The sequence below is a fragment of the Dermacentor variabilis genome, chromosome 11 (genome assembly GCF_050947875.1).
Source record: "Dermacentor variabilis isolate Ectoservices chromosome 11, ASM5094787v1, whole genome shotgun sequence".
NCBI lineage: Eukaryota > Metazoa > Arthropoda > Arachnida > Ixodida > Ixodidae > Dermacentor > Dermacentor variabilis.
This window is the reverse complement of record NC_134578.1, coordinates 64487125-64507492: the sequence shown is the minus strand read 5'-3', so window position 1 is coordinate 64507492 and position 20368 is coordinate 64487125. Positions and strand designations below refer to the sequence as shown.

The 20368-nt window shown below is 46.9% G+C and overlaps 1 long non-coding RNA gene across 1 annotated transcript in view; it reads right to left on the bottom strand.

Annotated features, from left to right (window-relative positions):
- LOC142564239 (uncharacterized) overlaps nt 1–15604 on the bottom strand; it is a 30249-nt gene extending 14645 nt beyond the window's left edge. The window contains exons 1-2 of the long non-coding RNA XR_012824533.1: nt 15483–15604; nt 11234–11502 (exon numbers count right to left, since the gene is read on the bottom strand). This is a non-coding gene — a long non-coding RNA (uncharacterized LOC142564239). The remainder of the gene's footprint in view (nt 1–11233; nt 11503–15482) is intronic.
- Nucleotides 15605–20368: the final 4764 nt, after the last annotated feature.

Here is a 20368-nt window from a genome sequence, read left to right as displayed (position 1 = left end):
TTCACTTCCGTGAACAAGGCGCGCTGCATCTCCCCATTGCGCACCCCTGCCACGATCCTGTCGCGGAGAGCATCTTGTAGGCAGTCACCATAATTACATTTTCTAGACAAGTGTTTTAACTCCGCTATGAAATTGTCTACGCTTTCGCCTTCGTTCTCCGTGCGCTTGTGAAATCTGCAGCGCTCAGCTATCACCGAGCTTTTTGGACTGTAATGCTTTTTTAGCAAACGCTTAGCTTGAAAATATGTTGTCTCGCTTTGGGAAGCTGGCACTACAATGTTCAAGACTTCATAAGCTTCGGCTCCTATCACCGTCAAGAAAATCGGTAGCGTTTTTTCCCCCTTTATGTCATTCGCTTACACAACAATTCAAATCGTTCTAAGTAAGATTCAAAATTCTGTAACTTAGGAGCAAAGTCGGTGATCTTGCCTAAGCGGGACATTTCTGTCGGTGAGTGGGAACCGTAGCGTCACCTCTGTGCTGTTCCCGTTGGGGTCATTCTTGTAGACTGGTTGTGCTACGTTGCTCCTTGCCTGTCTGCCCCGCGTACGCAGGACCCGTTGGCTGAAGCTTCGATATCGTTCCCCATTCTATGCTCGGCTTGCGCCCCGTAGCCCTTCAGCCCGAAGCTCCGCTCACTGCATTCATATCGGCTTCTGTTGACGCTTGTGCGGGGGTTTTGCTCGTGCCTCGCTGCAGTCTGTCGCACGTTGCAAGTGGCGGTGTCATGCTCCCAGAGCACGTACTTCATAGGAAGGCCTTTTAAGTCACCGAAATGCGTCTACTACTCTGCCCTCCGGTTCATTCGCCGCATTTGCCTACGGGGTTTAAGCATCCTCGTAACCAGTGGATATGACCTACTGGCCACAAAGCGAGAACACCTTTATTCACAATGCACATACATTTTATATGCAGGTGTGACGTCACACATTAGATAGTATCGGCACAGTTAGCATGCGCCGCACGTTATCACAGCTAACAGGTGTACAAGTTAACCTCCAGGACGTCATAGTATAGGGGATCATAGCAACTAAGGCACGGTTTACGTGAGCAGCGAGTGAAGCTAAAGCTGGTTAAGTGCAGTTTTCTTCAAGAAGTAATCATGAACCTCGTTCGTCGAGTCGCTTAAAATAAGTGTTTTTATCTTCGCGTATTTTGCTGGAGCGTAAGGGCCCAGTGTGACCATATGGTCACGGGCTATATTTCAAAAACTAATTAGGCAAGAGCAATAAATTCTTGCATGTGAATTATTAGTATAAAGATAAGCTAATATATTAAATTTATTTCAAGATAGCAAGAAAAAAAAGAAACCGGTCTCTAATGGGTTGCAGCATCAGGTCGATGCTGCAAACAAACGAAAGTAATAAAGAAAAGTACTCGTAGCAAAGAAAATAACAAAATAAGGAAAGTTCGTCAGCGTCCATAAAAGGGTTTAAGAAGCACCGCGTGGACCACTTCACATCGTGCGTGGCGCCGCTGTGAATATGCAGTGCCATCTGGCACGACCTCATAGTCCAGTGCGCCGATACTTCGGATGACCTTGTAGGTTCCGAAATAGCATCGCAAGAGTTTCTCACTCAGTCCTCGTCGGCGTATCGGGGTCCATAGCCAAACACGGTCGCCGGGCTGGTACTCGACGAAGCGTGGTCGGAGGCTGTAGTGTCGGCTGTCGGTACGCTGCTAGTTCTTGATCCGTAGGCGGGTGAGCCGTCAGGCTTCTTCGGCGCGCTGGAGACAAATAACGACGTCAAGATTCTCTTCTTCAGTGACGTGTGGCAGCATAGCGTCGAGCGTCGTCGTCGGGTTCCTGCCGTAAACCAGCTTAAACTGCGTTATCTGTGTTGTTTCTTGCGCCGCCGTGTTGTAAGCGAATCTTACGTAGTGCAGGACGGTATCCTAGTCCTTCTGTTTGACGTCGACGTACATTGCAAGCATGTCGGCGAGGGTCTTGTTCAGGCGCTCCGTGAGACCATTCATCTGCGGGGGGTAGGCAGTTGTCCTACTGTGGCTTGTTTGGCTGTATTGCAGAATGGCTTGGGTGAGCTCTGCTGTAAAAGCCATTCCTCTGTCGGTGATGAGGTCTTCTGGAGCACCATGTCGCAGCAGGATGTTCTCGACGAAAAATTTCGCCACTTCGGCTGCGCTGCCTTTCGGTAGAGCTTTAATTTCAGCGAAGCGGGTGAGTAGTCCGTCGCCAGCACGATCCACTTATTTCCGGAAGTTGATGTCGGAAACGGTCCCAGCAAGTCCATCCCGATCTGCTGAAAAGGTCGGTAAGGAGGTTTGATCGGCTGTAGTAATCCCGCTGGCCTTGCGGGTGGTATCTTGCGTCGTTGAGTCTCGACATATCTTGACGTCACGGGCGACATCGGCAGTTAGGCGCGGCCAGAAATACCTTTCTTGTATCCTCGATAGCGTCCTGGAGAAACCGAGGTGCCCAGCGGTCGGATCTTCATGCAGGGCGTGCAGTACTTCTGGGCGCAGCGCCGACGGAACAACAAGAAGGTAGTTGGCGCGGACTGGTGAGAGGTTCTTCTTCACGAGTAGGTCGTTTTGAAGCGTGAACGAAGACAATCCACGTTTAAATGCCCTAGGGACAACGTCGGTGTGCCCTTCCAAATACTCGACTAGGGCTTTTAGTGCCGGGTCTGCTCGTTGCTGTTCGGCGAAGTCTTCCGCGCTTGTTATTCCAAGGAAGGCGTCGTCATCCTCGCCATCTTGCGGTGGCGGGTCAATGTTGGCGCGTGATAGGAAATCGGCATCTGAGTGTTTTCGTCCGGACTTGTAGGTTACAGTGATGTCGTATTCTTGTAGTCTGAGGCTCTACCACGCCAGCCGTCCTGAAGGGTCCTTTAAGTTCGCTAGCCAACACAACGCGTGATGGTCGCTGACCACTTTGAATGGCCTCCCATATAGGTAAGGATGGAATTTTGCTGTAGCCCAAATGATGGCGAGGCATTCCTTTTCAGTCCTAGAATAATTGCCTTACGATTTTGACAGCGACCGGCTAGCATAAAATATCACCCGTTTAAGTCCGTCTTTCCTCTGGACTAGGACGGCACCGAGGCCTAGGCTACTGGCGTCAGTGTGGATTTCAGTATCGGCGTCCTCGTCGAAGTGTGGAAGTACCGGCGGTGACTGCATGCGTCGTTTGAGTTTTTGAAATGCATCGGCCTGCGGCGTTTGCCACTTGAACTCGACATCACATTTGGTTAGATGGATTAGCGGCTTCGCGATACGCGAAAAGTCCTTGACAAAGCCCCTGTAGTAGGCCCACATGCCAAGGAATCTACGCACTGCATTGTTGTCGATGGGCTGCGGGAACTTCGCGATGGCAGCTGTCTTCTGCGGGTCGGGGCGGACTCCAGATTTGCTGATGGCGTGGCCTAGAAACACAAGCTCCTCGTAAGCGAAGCGGCACCTTTCCGGCTCCAGAGAAAGCCTTGATGACCTGATGGCCTCTAGTACTGTTGCAAGCCGCCTAAGGTGATCGTCAAAATTTCCGGCGATGACGACGACGTCATAAAAGTATACGAGACAGGTCTGCCACTTCAGTCCTGCTAAAACCGTGTCCATCACACGCTGGAACGTTGCAGGACCCGAGCACAGTCCGAATGGCATAACCTTGAACTCGTAGAGGGCGTTTGGGGTGATGAAGGCGGTCCTTTCGCGATCTCTTTTGCCGACCTCTATTTGCCAATAGCCAGACTTGAGGTCAATCGACGAGAAGTATTAAGCGTTGCAGAGCCGATCCAATGCGTCCTCTATCCGTGGGAGGGGGTATTCGTCCTTCTTCGTGATCTTGTTCAGACTACGATAATCGACGCAGAAACGTAGGGTTCCGTCCTTTTTCTTCACCAAGACTACAGGAGATGCCCACGGGCTTTTCGACGGCTGGATGATGTCGTCGCGCAGCATTTCGTCGACTTGGTGCTTTATAGCCTCACGTTCTCGCATAGAAATTCGATAAGGGCTCCTGCGGAGTGGTAGAGCACACTCTTCGGTTATTATGCGATGCTTTGCGACTGGTGTTTGCCGAATCATTAATGACTTCGAAAAGCACTCTTTGTATCGTCGAAGAAAGCTTCTGAGCTGTTGTTTAATCATGGGGAGACTTGGATTTAAGTCGAAGTCTGGTTCGGGAACTACGGTCGTCGGTGTAGATGCGGCAGAATCCGAGAGGATAAACGCATTGCTGGTTTCTAGAATTTCCTCAATGTATGCGATCGTCGTTCCCTTGTTGATGTGCTTGAACTCCTGGCTAAAGTTTGTCAGCAGCACTTTCATGTGTCCTCGGTACAGGCGAGTGATTCCTCTTGCAACGCAAATTTCGCGATCGAGCAGTAAACGTTGGTCGCCTTCGATGACGCCTTCTACGTCGGCAGGTGTTTCGGTGCCGACCGAAGGCTCTCCGGCGGTATCGCTTGATCTTTCGACAGCGTTATTGACTTGGACTTCAGGCCGATGATTGCGCCGTGTTGGTTCAGGAAGTCCATGCGGAGAATGACGTCTTGTGAACACTGTGGGAGGATAACGAAGGTGGCAGGGTAAGTCCGGTCGTGAATCGTAATTCTTGCCGTGCAGATTCCAGTCGTAGTGATGAGGTGTCCTCCAGCGGTCCGAATTTGAGGGCCTTCCCATGTAGTCTTAACTTTCCGCAACTGGGCGGCGATGTGTCCGCTCATGACAGTGTAATCAACCCCTGTGTCCACTACGGCGGTAACTGCGTGGCTGTCGAGAAGCACGTCGAGGTCAGTGGTCGTTTGTCTGGCGTTGCAGTTAGGTCTCGGCGTCGGAACACGGCTGGGTCGTGTTGAACTGAAGTTGGAACGTCGCGTCGTCAAGTCGTCTTTCGTCGGTGTAGTCTTGGCTTCCTGACTTCGTCGGGACGGCGGCGTGTCGTTATTATGTCGTCGAGAACGTCTCTTCGTCGTCTTCGTCGGCGGCGGAGGATCTTCGTCAGTTCGACGAACAGCAACAGCAACTCCATCGGTTGCTGCTTTTAGTTTTCCGGATATGGGCTCGCAGAGCGGCCCCGGCTGGGTCGGTGTATGGTCGGCGCTGCGGCGACAGGTTGCGGCCTGTTGACGGCACACGGGATGGTGGTCGTGGGCTCCACTGAGTGGTGGCGAGGTAGTTGGCGAAATTGCGAGGTCGTTCGCCGATCTGGTCGCGGCGCGTTAACGGCGAACCCTCGGAGTACCATCAAACTTTCGGCACTAGCATGGGAACACCATTCGCTCCCACATCTGCGAACGTTTTCATGGGACAGCTTGAATCAGACCTGCTAACATCTTACCCTTTGAAACCCCACACTTATCGTAGTTACATTGATGACAAATATATAATATGGGAACATGGCCCAGGTGCGTTAGCCGAGCTATTTAGCTATTTCAGTCGCTTTCACCGAGTATTAAATTTTCTGCTCACCACTCTCCTAGTCAGATCAACTTCCTCGACCCGACAGTCTGCATAGAAAACGGAAAACTGAGAACGACACTTTAGCGGAAGCCCACGGATAGCCAGCAGTATTTAGACCACAACAGTCATCACTCGCGACACTGCAAGCAAGGAATTTTTGTCGGACAAGCTAAACAAATAAAAATAATGTGCGGCGAACACCATAATTATATCCGCCACCAACATGACCTTAAAACAAGGCTGGCAGAAAGAAACTATTCATAAGTTGCTCTCGATAGAGCTTATTATGTCGCGTCAAGACTGGAGAGGCCGTCGGAACCTACAAAAAAACACCTACACTAAAACTTGACAGACCGCCAGCCTTTATAACAAAATATTCTAACGCACTCCCAAACAAAGATACCATCCTACAAAAATACAACCGAATATTATCAAGCAACGAGGGTCTGAGAAAAGCGTTCCCCGATGTACCAAGCGTTACCTATTGCCGCAGCAGGAACTTTAAAGACATGTTAGGACACGAAAAAGTCAGCCAACATCATTCCCTCATAATAAACGTATGTTGCCGCCCCAGGTACAAAACCTGCAGGCACCTTCAAAGTGACATTGTAATAAGAGGACCGCAAATAGTTATAAACATTATAAACACGAATTCATATCTTATATCACTCATACAAGTTTGGATGGTATTTACATGCTTAAATGCTCCTTTTGTTAGAAACAATACATTGGTGAAAAGGGACCATTAATGAACGTCAAAAGAAACGGACATCGCGCGGACACAGCTAAATAGCTTCCCAACGCCATCGCCGAGCATTTCCACCAAGTAATAACATTGATGGATTTAAACTCTACACCTTACACTCAGATTTCCGTCCTTGACGAAAAAGAAAATATAGAGAATCATACCTTATTCATATGTTCAAGACATTGCAGCCAATAGACACAAACGTTTCGAATGGAGCTTTAGAATCTATTCGCTGTGCTAAATTTGAAACTGTAGGCAACAGTACTTAGTTTGATTTCTTAGTGGTTTCTTTCTTATTCTTTGTGTGTTTTTTTCTTTTTCTTAGTTTATTTATTCCATTTCAGTATTTTTATTTTTTTTTCACGTGCGCCGGTTTCCGAACGCTTCTTCCATTATCTCTTATATAGACTCGATAGCCCATGACCGCCAGCGAAACAGGTAGAGGGCTGCTGTGCACGCCGTTTACATGCCAGCTGACACACAGGTGCTGACACGGGATTCAAAGTCGGCCCTGTCCTTGGCCTTCTGCACAGCACCCCTTTATTATCAATTTGACACCGTCGCCTCTAACACACCTTCGCTCGTCCCCGCACCCACCCGCCTTACTCTTTCGCCCATATAGAAGAAGCCCACCGACATATACTGTGGCGAGGAAAACTTAAGTCGCCTTGAAGACCAGTCCACTTGTCGAAACGTTGGCTCCTGCTTTCACCTTGGTCTCGTTTTGCTCATTGTCTATCCTATACACGAAGAGACAAAAGTGCCATTCATAGGGCTTTGGAGCACTTAGACGGCCCTCCCTTCACAGAGATCTCCGGTCTGCAGCCTCGTGCGTCTGCCATGTGCAAGGCCACAAAGGCGCAGCTGCGTTTCTTGAAATGCACCAGCCTGTATGACCGCCTGTGACTTAGTGGTGAACACTTGTATGTGCAACAGTGCAAACTGTGAACTTTTCTTCCTTCTCTTTCAGTCCCCTTTACACCTTCCGCAGTGCACTGCAGCCTAACGGGCTCAGCCTGGTTAACCTCCCATCTTTTAACTAATCACTTCTCTCTCTCTCTTTCTCTCACTCCCTCTCTCTATTTAGGGGGATATTTCTGGACTTGCTCTTATAGTTCTCCAATGAACCGAAATAGAAAAAAACGAAGTTTCGCCTGAAAGGGGAACAATCAATTACGCTAGCAAAATAGCATATGAATATATGAAGTAAATTTAGTAGCGGTTTACGAACTCGGAAAAATTTCTTTGCGAACTGACTTACCAACCACGGTGTTACCCACGCACATGTAAACATGCACAGATCTCGCTCGATGACCGCGTAAACACGGTGTAAGAATGCTGGAGTTAAGGAACCACTGCAGCATCAACGAGCGATTTCACCTTCGTGCATCTCTCGCTTCAACTCAAATGAAACGTCGCAAAGGAAGCACACACGCAGCTACCGGCACAACCCCGCGCACTCTCCAAACACCACCGATTGCTTTGAAAATGAGGCCCGCGCGAGCGCCTAATTTGACCACGTCCCAGATGGCTTTGCAGATAGGGCGCCACCACGGCCGCGACGTAAGCTGCGGCTGCCCCATAACACCCCCTCCCTCGCCTCTCTCCCGTGGCTAGAGCGGGATAGGAGAGGGCGTTGTTCCAACCCGGCTTCCTCGCTCATACGCGCGACATTGAGCCGCGTTCGCCGGCTCACCCTCGCACTCTTTCAATCGCACGTACAGCATAGGACGAGTGGGGACGATTGTATAGCCTTTGGACCTTATACGGGACCTCAGGGCTACGCCAACGGCAGAAATGCGCCTGGAGTGTCCATAAAATTGCTATCGCAAGAATAAGTGATCATAGAACTTCACAAGATGTCTGATATGTAGCGCATCTTAGACGTGTCATTCACTAGACGTGTCGCATATCATGCCAACAAATTTATTACCACAGTATTTATAATTGTTATTTTTCTTATCGGGGAGGGAGTATGAGGAACGATACGGTGCGGTTAGAAAGACGGCCTAGCTACCGTAATTCCAAACAATTCGCATGAATATCCAAGTTTTATTCAGTTCTAAGGACATTGGACTCTCTAAACTGGGGCACCCTATATAGGCAAGAATAGAGTGTTTACGCAATATATTCGTTTTGTTATAGATATAGTGCTATTCAGCATAATTATCAATATGACATGCACCAAATTTGCGGGTCACATCAATACACCAATAACGTGTCACATCAATATAAATGTCAGGAAATCCACTCGTCAGCAGGCTTTAACACATGATTCATACTGCTATATACTACACTAGGGGGCCTTCAGTTTCAGTGGTTGCTAACAGTGGTTCTACTCTGTATATTTAAATAGTTAGAGCAGAAAGGAGACCGTTACATGTGGCTTGTTAAGATATTACAGGCGCCTACGACAAGGTAGACCGGAACATTATCTGGGATATTTTGTATTGCGAAGGCTTGGGCGACGATTGTTTACAGCTTTTGGGAGAGACATACCTGGTGAACATCGTTCGCGTTGAATGTGAAGGCACAACGCAGCAAAGTTATGTCTGGCATGCTAGGGAATAGAGCATTCCCTATCGTACACCAGAACAGCTGGAACAGCGTGCACCGCGCGCTAACTTGTCTCACCAGCAACTTGCTGTTCGGATTTACTTATGCGAGCATGTTCCCCTTGCGCCTTCGCCAAACAAAGAAGAGCTCGCTCGCTGCGCATGGTCTGCTAGTAATACGGCAAGAACTGATCGCAGCGCTGCTGAGGGTCACGTTTAAAGTGCCGGCTAAAATTTTAGCAATCCTAGCTTCTCCGGCATGGCGTATCCGATTTCACCGGCTGCTGCCTTGCACGCCGACGAGATGTTCATTTGAGGGATCACCAGCCGTTTGTGCACATGCGCGAGTATGAGCGGGCGCGGGACAGAAAATATGGGGGCTTTTGCTTCTTGAATATATGACTCTGCCTAGGCACTACGCAGCAGGTTTCTTAATGCGTGTAGTATGCGTTTGTCCCCTAGACATGCCAGCCTTCAGGAGTGCGGTCTAGTTTGTTACGCTCAACCGCTGGCTGCCCGCGCCGTGAGCCACTGGGCATGGGCACACCATTTGGTGATCGCATTCAATGAAAGGGCAAGGTCCTGACAGGTGTTGTACGAGTCGCGGGTCAATTTTTCGTTGGCACGATAGCTTGAATCTTTTCCGTGCAATGATCCAGGACGGCACATGTAACCAGCAAACGGAGGCTTCAGGAGAGCACCTGAGGTTATAATAAAGCAGGCGGCGCTGGATCTCCAGGGTGCCCAAGGGGGAGCGGGAGGATCAAAGCTAGAAGCAGGGCGGCCCGTGGTTTGGGGCAGCAGAGGCCGAAGCGTTCCAGGGGGTCTTCGCATAAAGATTTCGCACAGCCACTGTTATACATCCCTGGCACCTGCAGGCTTTGGCGAGCCCCAGCGCACGAAGCAGTCCGGGTTCTAGGTTTGGTGTCCCCGTTGCCGCTTTGGTGTCCTGGAGGCACCGCCAATCATTTGAAATAATGACATGTTGGTACAATGAATAAAAAAGAGGATTGAATATATTTACGTACAGCGGCCAACTTGTGATGCTAAGTTCAGCACCACCACGCCCCGTGACATCGGCAACATCAGTCATAACTTTGCCTCTGAAGGTCCGTCGGACAGACTTTCTCTAGCCTGCGGCGCTGGTCTGGAATCAGTCATCTTTACTGGCAGCCTTTCAGCCACCTGCGTTCAACTGCGGTTGCTAAGGCACTCTGCCTTCTAGATTTTCAATATATGTAGCCCGGGATCTACTGCAGTCGCTACTGCTCCCACAGAAAAATCTGTGATGTAATTTACAAGGTACTTCACCGTCAGGCGCGAGAAAGCTATGATACGCAACGAATGACTTAGTACGAGTGCCGCACGTGCGACACAGTCTGTCCGACACAGCGGTCACCGAATCGGGCGTCAGTGCCCGCTGCTTCACCTACTTTACCACGCCGGCAACGAGCGTCCGAGCGTAAACAACAAACACGACCCCCTCCGCAATCCCAGCACGCCCAACGTTTGTAGATACTTGTCAGGCCTAGGGACAAAGGCCTACAAGAAACCTCCTCCGCAGTGCCTAGGCCGAGTCATCCGAGTCATCTATTCAAGGAGCAATATCACCTGGATTTTCTCTCTCGCGCCCGCTCTTACTCGCGCCCTAACTCAAACTGCTGGCGATCCCTCAAATGAACGTCTCGTGGCACGTCGGAGGCACCAGACTCGTCGACAGGTCTGGAAAATATCGCCATCTGTAGTAAAAGATGATAAGTAGCCTAGGCTTGGCAGGGAAATGCTAGAAGCGCTCGGTGCTAAGTGTGCGTAAACTCGCGGCCAGGGAAGCCGGAGTGCGGCCGTGATAAAGCTTCGCCATTTCGCTGTGGTAACATTGCATTCCTGCATGTCTTGCCGCCGCGTCACGTTCTCATTCATGACAAACGCAGCAGGCAGTTCCTGCTCGTTTCTGGCGCTGTATCAGAAGGAATTTCATTGTAATACTTTGACTCGTCCGATGTAGAGACCCACAAAATATCTTGAAGATGATACACAACCGGAAATGATTGCTCGAGAACATCGCCCTTGGATACAACACACCTTGGAACATTTGCTTTGATTTACCTTTGAATGCGTTATCCGGGATATAGTACTTATAGTTACCCCGAGAAAGCCCGAGATCTTGATGGGAAAGTGACTATGCCGATGAATTCAAAAAGTTCACTCCACGCGTACATTGTTTTATGAATGTAATGCCATTTAGTGAAGTATCAAAGGGCACCCTATGTAGGCTGCTAATTCGCAGGAATAAAATGTATCAGCAATATAAATCTTTCAGGAAATGAGCCTGTGAAAATGCCTGCAGACATCATTCGCACTGCTGTGTACTAAACTATAGGATGTTCTGTTTGAGCGATTGCTCTGAAGGGGCCATACTATATTGCAATATAGGTTATGTAAAGGCAGCGGTTACAATGGTAAGAATGTTGATGAAAAGGAACACAAGTTATAAATGACGTATGCATACCTGCATTAGTGCATCGGCAAGGTTATCCCACTTCTCGTAAGTTACTCGTTTTCGAGTGGCAGCAGGCGTCGATTTACCCGAAATACAGAAAGCCACAAGTTGGGTGATATAAAAGAATGCTCGAACAGTGTAATATGCCATGTCTATGAAAACGGTAAAACCGACTTTTCCTTTAGATATATAAGTTGGCTCCACGTCAATGGCAACAACGGAGGTTTCCTCACGCACCAATCTTGGAGATACTGCGAGCAGCTGACAAAATGCAGGAGCTGGAAGAAATGGAAGAATACCAGTTGTGAGTTGTCGCTGGGCACATTCGTTAGGCAAAATGTAAAACGTCAGATACAAGAAGCTCGCCGAGTATTTACCAATAGTGTGCTTTATCGTCTTTCCTGGTAATATAGTGGGTTATCCTTACCTACACGTCGGTCAGATAGGATTGCGGAAAAGGCTTCCCCTTACGGAATGATACATTTTTCGAGAATTTGGAATGCAAAAAACAGATCGCTCCTTTTCAACTGAAAAGACCTCAATTGAGAAACTCAAGCAAACTCTCCATCGAAGTCATGTCAACTTTTGGATAACGAAAAATGCACTTACCCGCTAAGTTGTGGCACGACAAATTACAGCTATATTAGGGCGCCAAAAACAAACTAGGAGGCTGCAGAATGCTCAACGCCGATCTCCTCAGAAGCGTAAATTTCCGGAGTCCTCCACTACGGCGTGCCTCATAATCAGAAAGTGGTTTTGGCACGTAAAACCGCAAATATTATTATTATATATTCCTCAGAAGCGTCGTTCTAGTTACACCAGCCAGTGGCGCGCAGCCAGCGCATCGCGTTTCTGTACTTCTCGCTGTCCGAGCGTGCTGGCTGCCTACTGCTCGGTGGAGTAAGCAGAATGTTGCTTGGAAGGGTGCGGTTGGCGCTTGCTGCATTTTTCCGTATTCAGTTTCGCGCAATCTGATTGCCGCAATTCGTCGGGCCACGGTTCCCTGAGTGGGCGCATATTTCTATTTCCTCAACTTGATATAACTTGTAAGGAGAGCTTGCTTATAGTTAGCAACAACAATGAGCCAGTTGAAATTCGGCCTTACTGTTTAATGATGAATTATATTTAATTAGTGAATAATTCTCACGTGTCACCCATTATAAAGCGGTGGTCAATACTTACGGCGTGTCTGCGAAAGAACCTTCCTTTTATTTAAGAACGGCACATTTTAAAAAAATCCTAAAACTTTCGCACATGCACGCTGTAAATGGCGGGTGGGCAGCGAATACCCTCGTTCTCGAACCACTTTTTTAAATGATGACTGACAAAGCTGCTTTAAGCTGCATACGACCTATTAACACAGTAACGTGAAGTCAAGGGAAATACATTCGAGTGTATTCCGGTATAAATGACAGGATACTTCTGAAATGTCTTTGTACTGGTTTGTTGAGGGTTTACGGCGTTCTGAACGCAGCGGGGAGATATGTGATGAGCTTGTCTTATGAATAAAATTTTGGGTGGGAACAACCTTAAAACATATATAATGTAGACGCAGCCTTGCTATTCTTTGTCTCGAAGGAGATGAGAAAATGACCAAACCGAGGTTTTTAAATTATGTATTCTTACGCTGCATTAGTCTTTAGAGATTACTAATCCAAGAGCACTGCTTTTGGTGGTCTAGACCGTGTTAATAGGATTAGCTTGCCGAGCGTTAAAATGGAACAGCATATTCAGCATTGAGTGAAAGACGAGAGAGAAAAATGAGGGAGGAAGACGAAGATTGCAGAGGCACACAGGAAAAGGCAACAACCAATTTAACCCGGATGCGTCAGTCCGTGGGTGCCGTCTATGTAATACAGACGCCGAACGAATATGTTGCCTCCACCGAGAGCCATAAGCGTCCAAAAATTCAACGCGGCTAAAGCCTATGCCGCTGTAGCAAATATACCGGAATAACTTATTTCTTTTTTATATATTTAGAAGCATTACGTCCTTTCTCTTGTGTTATTCTGCTTTAGTCAAAGTTTGATGAACTGTAACAAGGCGCAGGCCGCCAACGATATGACGTTATGGATACCACAGAGGCGCATCGTTCTAAAATTGCTGGCGTGGTGTTTGTCTGCAAGGCACGAGGTCGCGGCATCAAATCCCGGCGACGCGGCAGCATTTCGATGGCTGCAAAATGGGACAACATCATTGTGGTTAGATTTACGTGGCCGTTAAAGAACCTCAGGTGGCAGAAATTGTTTCGTAGACACTTACGTCCTGCCTCACAATCAGACAGTATTTTTCGCACGTAAAACCACACAACTATTTCTTTTACCACAAATGAAAGTAAAAGCGATAAAACAGCAACCTAAATATGGCGTATGACGTGACAGAGACACGTCACGTACAAAGGTGGAAAATTTCCATGGTTTTCATAAAAGTGCCTCTCATGATTTCGTTAGGAAGCGACTCTAAGTAATGACGAATCTTTTCATTAATTTATTTCCCAAGTGCACGTGCCTCATCTCAGTTAATATCATGCCCTAGCGAGACACAATGTTAAGAAAGCGCGCTCGAAGACACCTGTTGGTTATCAAAGTTGTTTTGCTGCTGCTTGAGACGCCTCTTAACGTTGCCGCTCTCGGTGACGTTAGCTTACAAGCAGTTCGCGCAATAAGCGGCATACACTAGAGCCTGGAACTTGACATTCCTTAGTTTGGCCTTCAGATTTGCAAGTTTCACGCCATGTAGTTTGCAGCGTAAGACTCGGGGTATGGCTTCACTTGCGCTTAGGACGTGAGAAATAGGAGCACGCCTTCTACTTCAGGACGCATACGGTGCCGTTGTGCGAATAAGCCTGCAAGCATGAACCCGACGCAATACTTGGGGTAGCCGCTAAATTAGGGCTCTTGGTGTACGCGAGCGACATCGGCGTTTTGATTGTCCGCATTCTTGCATATTTTCTTAGCCTATGTCATGAGCGAATTGACACCCGAGCGCTTTTAAAAAGTGGAATGCACAGACTTAAAATGTAGGTAGCGGCCATTATGGGTTTGTTTTCTGAGCAACCTGAAGGACAGCGCAGTTTCTTCAATTTTCGCAACGATGTTCAGGTATGGAAGAACGCGGCCAAGCTCCTTTATGATCGTGAATTGCATGGAAAGTGCCATGCTGTTCATATGTATTGTGAAAATGTCGAGGCACGTCTTTGCAGAACTGAATAGAATTTGAAGACGTGGTGTAACAATATATTTGGACGTGGCATGAAGTCATCCAGGGCACAGGTCCCAATAACTTCCATGGCTAGTTCACCGCAGTGCCAAAACTGCTGCTCCCTTAGCGTTTCCGTTTGTTTGCATGAACAACATGCGGAATAAGGCGATCTATGGAATCGACTAGCAAAAATGGAGCAGTCTGCATTAGGTAGTGTACTGCAATTGGGAATCCTCCTGATAAAGTTGAGACTTTTCGAGGGCTGCAATACACACAATAACAGTGAGTTGAATAAGGACGCTTGCAAACAGCGACCTATCGTAAAATGTCCAGGTTAGTCCCCAGTTTCTTGAGAACATTGCGGTCACTCAAAGATATATATAGGCGAGGTGGTGGTGCTCACTGTAAGCTACTAAAGGGTACATCAAGACAGCAAAAGATGCGTCACGATGGAAGCTGTCGACCAGACTGACGGCAATTTCTGCGGCGCAAGCTGCCTACTTCGTGTGAACCGCCAGAACGCTATTGAAGTTCAAGTCGTCGCCTAATGCAGGAGGTTTTGTTTTCTCAGGTGCATAGGTCAATTAGTGGCGCACAGCACTCATCGGTACATTCCTCAGTTGGTTGTTTCGTTGATCCGTCTGCTTTTCCAGGCTATTCTTAGGCTGTGTTCTTAGCGAAATCTGTTCATATTTACCTGTGCGCTCGTGACACCGTAATGCTTAATTTGTTTAAAACACGTTCGCGGGCTAGTTGGTTTGAATCCATGATAGAATGTGTAAGCGCGACTGAACAAGGACGTAGAAAGAAGCAGAAACACAAAGACAATGCTCTCTCTAGCGTCCGCGCATGATCCTAAAAACGCCTACAAAGTAACACGTACCCTGACGGAACGACAATGCCCAGCCTCAACCCGACGCTTCACGGCTACTTCTGCCGCCTCTGCAACGCACCCAACACCCTGGCACATTTGATTCTGGAATGTCCGTGGCAAAAAGGTAGCGAAATGCATCTGAAAGCAGATGCGAAACGAGCACAAGAAGCAAATAAAGATCACCTGTTTGAAACGTGGGAGGCTAAACTTGCTTTCGGGTACCTGGAATACCAACGACAGCTCGTCGCCGGGGCCAAGAGGGCAGGCGAAGCCAGAGCGTTCCTGTAATAAAGAGCCTTCCCGCCTCAGGGTGATACCAAGCGTCGCTCGGGACACTGTTTCGAATATTATACGTTTCCTTCTCTGTCTCTCTCTTCACATTTGACCGGCTGGCTGGCGCGTCATTGGCAGTTGCGGCAGATAGCGGAGAGGGCGAGTCGCTGGGCGCATGCGCGGCGATTTCTCCCGAGTCTGACACGGGAGTAAGCGCACTGAATTGGTTGTCACGGAAGCATGGGTGGGAGGGGAGGGTGCATCAGCGTAATCTCCTTGTCCGGCAGGAGCAATTACTGCGGTCGGCAGCGAACTTCTATTTGTGGTGGGAGCCGTCAACTCCGCGTTCTTTGAAACTGACGTGGCGTCTGGAAGCTGCCAGCGGTGAAGGCGAGGAGCGGTTAGACCGCACAGGTGTTGTCACGGACGGCGTGCTCAAGTCGTTGCGGGAGAGGGACGTTTCAAGATTGTCGGCGCTTGCCGATATATAAATTTATATCACCAGAGTAAATTTCATAAAAGTGCGCTCCTTACAGAGAAGCTGGATCACTCGCAACGTAATAGACAGTTTCGCAGTTGCGTACACAAAGCTGTCCTTCTAAAGCGGTGATTTGTGCCGTATGCATGTAAACTAAGAAGCAGTAGTGTAGAACTGAGGTAAATACAGCCGCGAACGTTAGAGTCCTGAACCCGTGACAGTGGTTAAAATATATGTTTGTTGCGAGAAGAGATGCCCTTGAAAAAGTAAAACAACTTATTTGATTTAATTGAATGACTATTTGCAATGTGAAGCTAGGCCATGATAAGGCGAGCCAGACAGCTTTCCACCCTCATCGCATTTTCTCTTACGATTTCTGTACGAATATGATTTATAAGGCAATATTCTTTATTTGTATTTGTGACATAATTAAATAATTGGTAACATATTTAACCATATTCAATCATTGCGCCTTTGATTATTGCGCTCTTTATAAATTATAGAAACACCGACGTGAATATTATTGCACACTAAGTAAATTCCATACTTTTATTTTCTGAGGCACACAAAATATAACCAAGCGGTAATAGCAAAACGCACAATTGACAGTCAGTAACTGTTTACCGGTGAGGTGTGCAATTCATTGTTAAAGCAGACGCAGTAAGGTGGCCTGCAGTCAAATCTGGGAGAGTCGGTAGATTAGCTTGGTAGATAAGGCAAAATGGAAAGAAACTGGCGCCCTCCCTCTGATGGTGGGTGCTTCCGAAAATAATATTTTTTAGTGAATATCAAAGTGGACATCGGTAATCACTCGCAGGCTAAGGGCCGAAGGCTAACCAATACGTCAATAAACTTGGCTAGCCGGTTCAATAAAAGAATTGATGCAGCACCGAACATGAAATATGAGTGTCGTTGGACTGGCTTTCATTTGCGATGCACGTGTGCTATTTGTGTTTTGCCCTGTTATTAGGAACATGCAAACAAAATAGTGGCAAAATAAAACAAACAGAAGCACAGTTCCAATGGGCTTCGCTGGGGCTTATGCAAGTTCCTTTTAAATGAAAGCGTATTATGGAAATATGTTTAGCAAATATACCGTATAACGTATTGCTACACTTGGTACCGTTCACAGTTTGTCACCATAGGCTGGCACGCGAAAAGCAATATCGACTACAGGCTGTCGTTCTTTCGATGTCGTGAAAAATTTTATTCACAACTATAACCTTATCACATTACAGTCAATATCAAAGAAACATTTTTCTACCCAGTGATATTTCAACAGTGGTCTGAGTAAGGTTGTTATACTCTGCTTGTTAACGAGCAGATAACCTTGAATTTGGAATAAAGCATATCCTTTTGCTAAAAACTTGGATGTAGATAAGAAGTGCTTGAAAAAAGAAAGGTTTCCAAACAAAAATTCTTTCAGCACAGTAATGTCAACTCTGTGCAAAGAAATACGCGATATTGACTGTACTGTGTTCATTTTTCATTATGGAGTGCTGTTTCTACAAAAATTATGTGAATGACGCAGTTATAAATAATAGGGGCAGTGTAAAAGTAGCGCAAATGCTCTATAGATTTTGAAGAGTTGCTGCAATCAAATTCAGAAGCTGTGGGAATGTAAGGGAAATTAAGTATGACTGGTGGTGCAATAAAGCTATGAAAATATGCTACCGTTTAGAAGTCCTAAAGAAAAAGACCGACAACTACAGTTATTTGACTCCCATTCTGCATTTTTGTACTCTCTTTCGCACATTACGTGCAGTAACATTTTGAAGCACGTCCTCGGCTGCTAGCGTACATCGATAAAATAAGAATCATACGCAGAAAATCAATAGTAGAAACTAACGAAAGGACACAAGTTTAGGAAGTTCTAATGGCACCGTCACTGGTGTACTGGAACTGTGGTTTGGCACTTTTTCTTCTCACCACGCCCCTAAACGTGTCAATCATGACTTGTGCACCGCTCAGGCGAGTTTGCACAGAGCTGCGCTTCCAGCGCAATATATGCGAATGAAAGATCCCTAATGACCAACAGCAATAAAAGAGTGCTGCATATATTACCTGAGTGAATACGATATCTTGGACTGTGGAGACGACAACAGAAGCCTAAATACAGCTGGCATTTTATTCTAGACGGTGTGCTAACCTATAAGGAAGGGCGGTGTTGCTAGGCAACCAAAGAATTCCTGCGTATTAAAGTTCACATTGAGATATTATTCATCGCGAATTGCACAGAGGTCGTGCTCACAAATATAGTCTGGGCATGTTCTTATTGCGTTAGATAAACTTTAAAAATATTATTACGACAGCATTTATTCGACATTTCCAAGTACATTTCAGTCTCCTCGTTAGACACTTGACATTTGACATAAGATTCTCTGCAGCTCTTGGGGAGCCTAGTGAGCGTTCTGTCGCCACCAAGTAAAGCACTCTCGATCCTGCGCGTTCAGACGACATTCCGGCATTTGACATATACCCAAAGACAACACGTTTAACTCCATTTTGATCATTTGGTGTATGCGAAGCTGCTACTCGGTCGTCCTTCTTTCGTCCGCTCTCTTGGGCAAGTGTGCACCTTTTCAACCACACATCACTGAAAATATCTTTCACATCTGCAGCTGTTAACGTGCCCTGATACTCTGTAAAAAAATTCCGTCACTGTACGGAGGATTTCCATCATTGTACAGAAAAATTGCACGTAAGAATGCGTAAGAATATATCGTATTTCATAAATAAGGCAAAAGCTCCCGTTAATATACGAAAATGATTCCAGGTTCAATTTTTACTGACATTTCGCTCTAAAATTACACTGGCTACACCCTTTTCGCCGGCAGAGACAGAATTCCGTAATTTTGTTATGCGAACATCGGTATCTTTGCGAGGAAAACTGTACACGCTGTATGACTGAGCGCTTGAACTCGCAACGTTTCATCTAACAATATTTTATTGAACACGCTAACTGTACACATTACGAAAATGCGTACAAAATGTGAGAGATAGCCTTCTACTAAAAGTTGCAATAACAGATCGTGTAAATATGTATACGCCTTCTTTATAGCTGTCGCAGTTTGCCGCGCATATGGGCTTTGAAACTCTGATCATATGGGCAAATAAATATATGCCTGTGTTTGCAATCTTATCAAATTAAGCGTTGTGTACTTAATGATACCGCAGATATGTTTAAGTGAAGGAATAGCCGTGGGCATACGTACCAATGCAAAACAAGCTTGCGGCGCTCAGGTGCTGGTGCACTGGGAACGACATTGATGTTCTACGCCAAAAATTGTGGGCACTATAAATGAGTATTGAAACAACGTGAGTAGTATAATGGCAGTAAATGCGTTTACCATTATGAAACAACTGGTCTCGAAGGAACCGGTGACCTATATATACAAGTACAACGGTCGGGTGAAATTATCGAATGTGGGAAGGAAATAACCCAAGAGTGAAAGGGCTTTGCTGAACTGTAATGTAGTTGGTTCAACTCATTCCCGTAGTAATTACAGAATATCTCGTATCTGTCAATAAGTGTCCATTCATTGACAAAGAACGATTACGCATAATATTCACTGTTCATGTGCTGTCAATTCTTGCGGTAAGATGTAATCAAAACATTTGGCGCTTGATCTTGGAACAAGAACGGTGAACGCGCTCGTTCTTGTTTGGCTAAATAAAGATCGTGAACAAGCACCGACCTGTGTACAAACTACGGGAAGGTGACTAAGGATGAAGGACCTAAGGCAATGTTTGTACTGCGTGTACTGTAAAAAAAAGGAAAGAAACAACGCCCGGTGCCGAATTTTTCTAACGATTTGATTTGAACTTTATTTCTTTTTGACCCAGCAGGCAATACCATTTTTACATGTGCTTTATCCACGGGAAAATGTTACGACATAGCTCATTATATACCCGTTCATTCCATACACCAACCAGCCGAAATTAGCAGCATACTAGAGCTTATTGACGCATCACAGTGAACTGCTTTGTACTACATTGCCACACTGGGGTTTGCCATCCCCAGTAGCAAACCGCCTGGTTGATCTCGCGGCCTTTCTTCTTGTATTCTTTATCCATTTGTATAAAATGCACTACCTTGTGGGACGAAAGCGTTCTACCTTTTCAGATCTCAATTATGTGTCAAGCAACCATTGGTAGTGCAAAGCAGTCCACTGCGAGGCGTCAAAATGCGGAGTTGACGGCGGGGGCCGTCGACTCCGTGTTATTTGAAAGAGACAGGGGCGAGGGCTGGTCGCTGGCGGTTAAAGCGAGGCGCGGTCAGGCCGCGCATTTGTTTTCACGCATGAGATGCACAAGT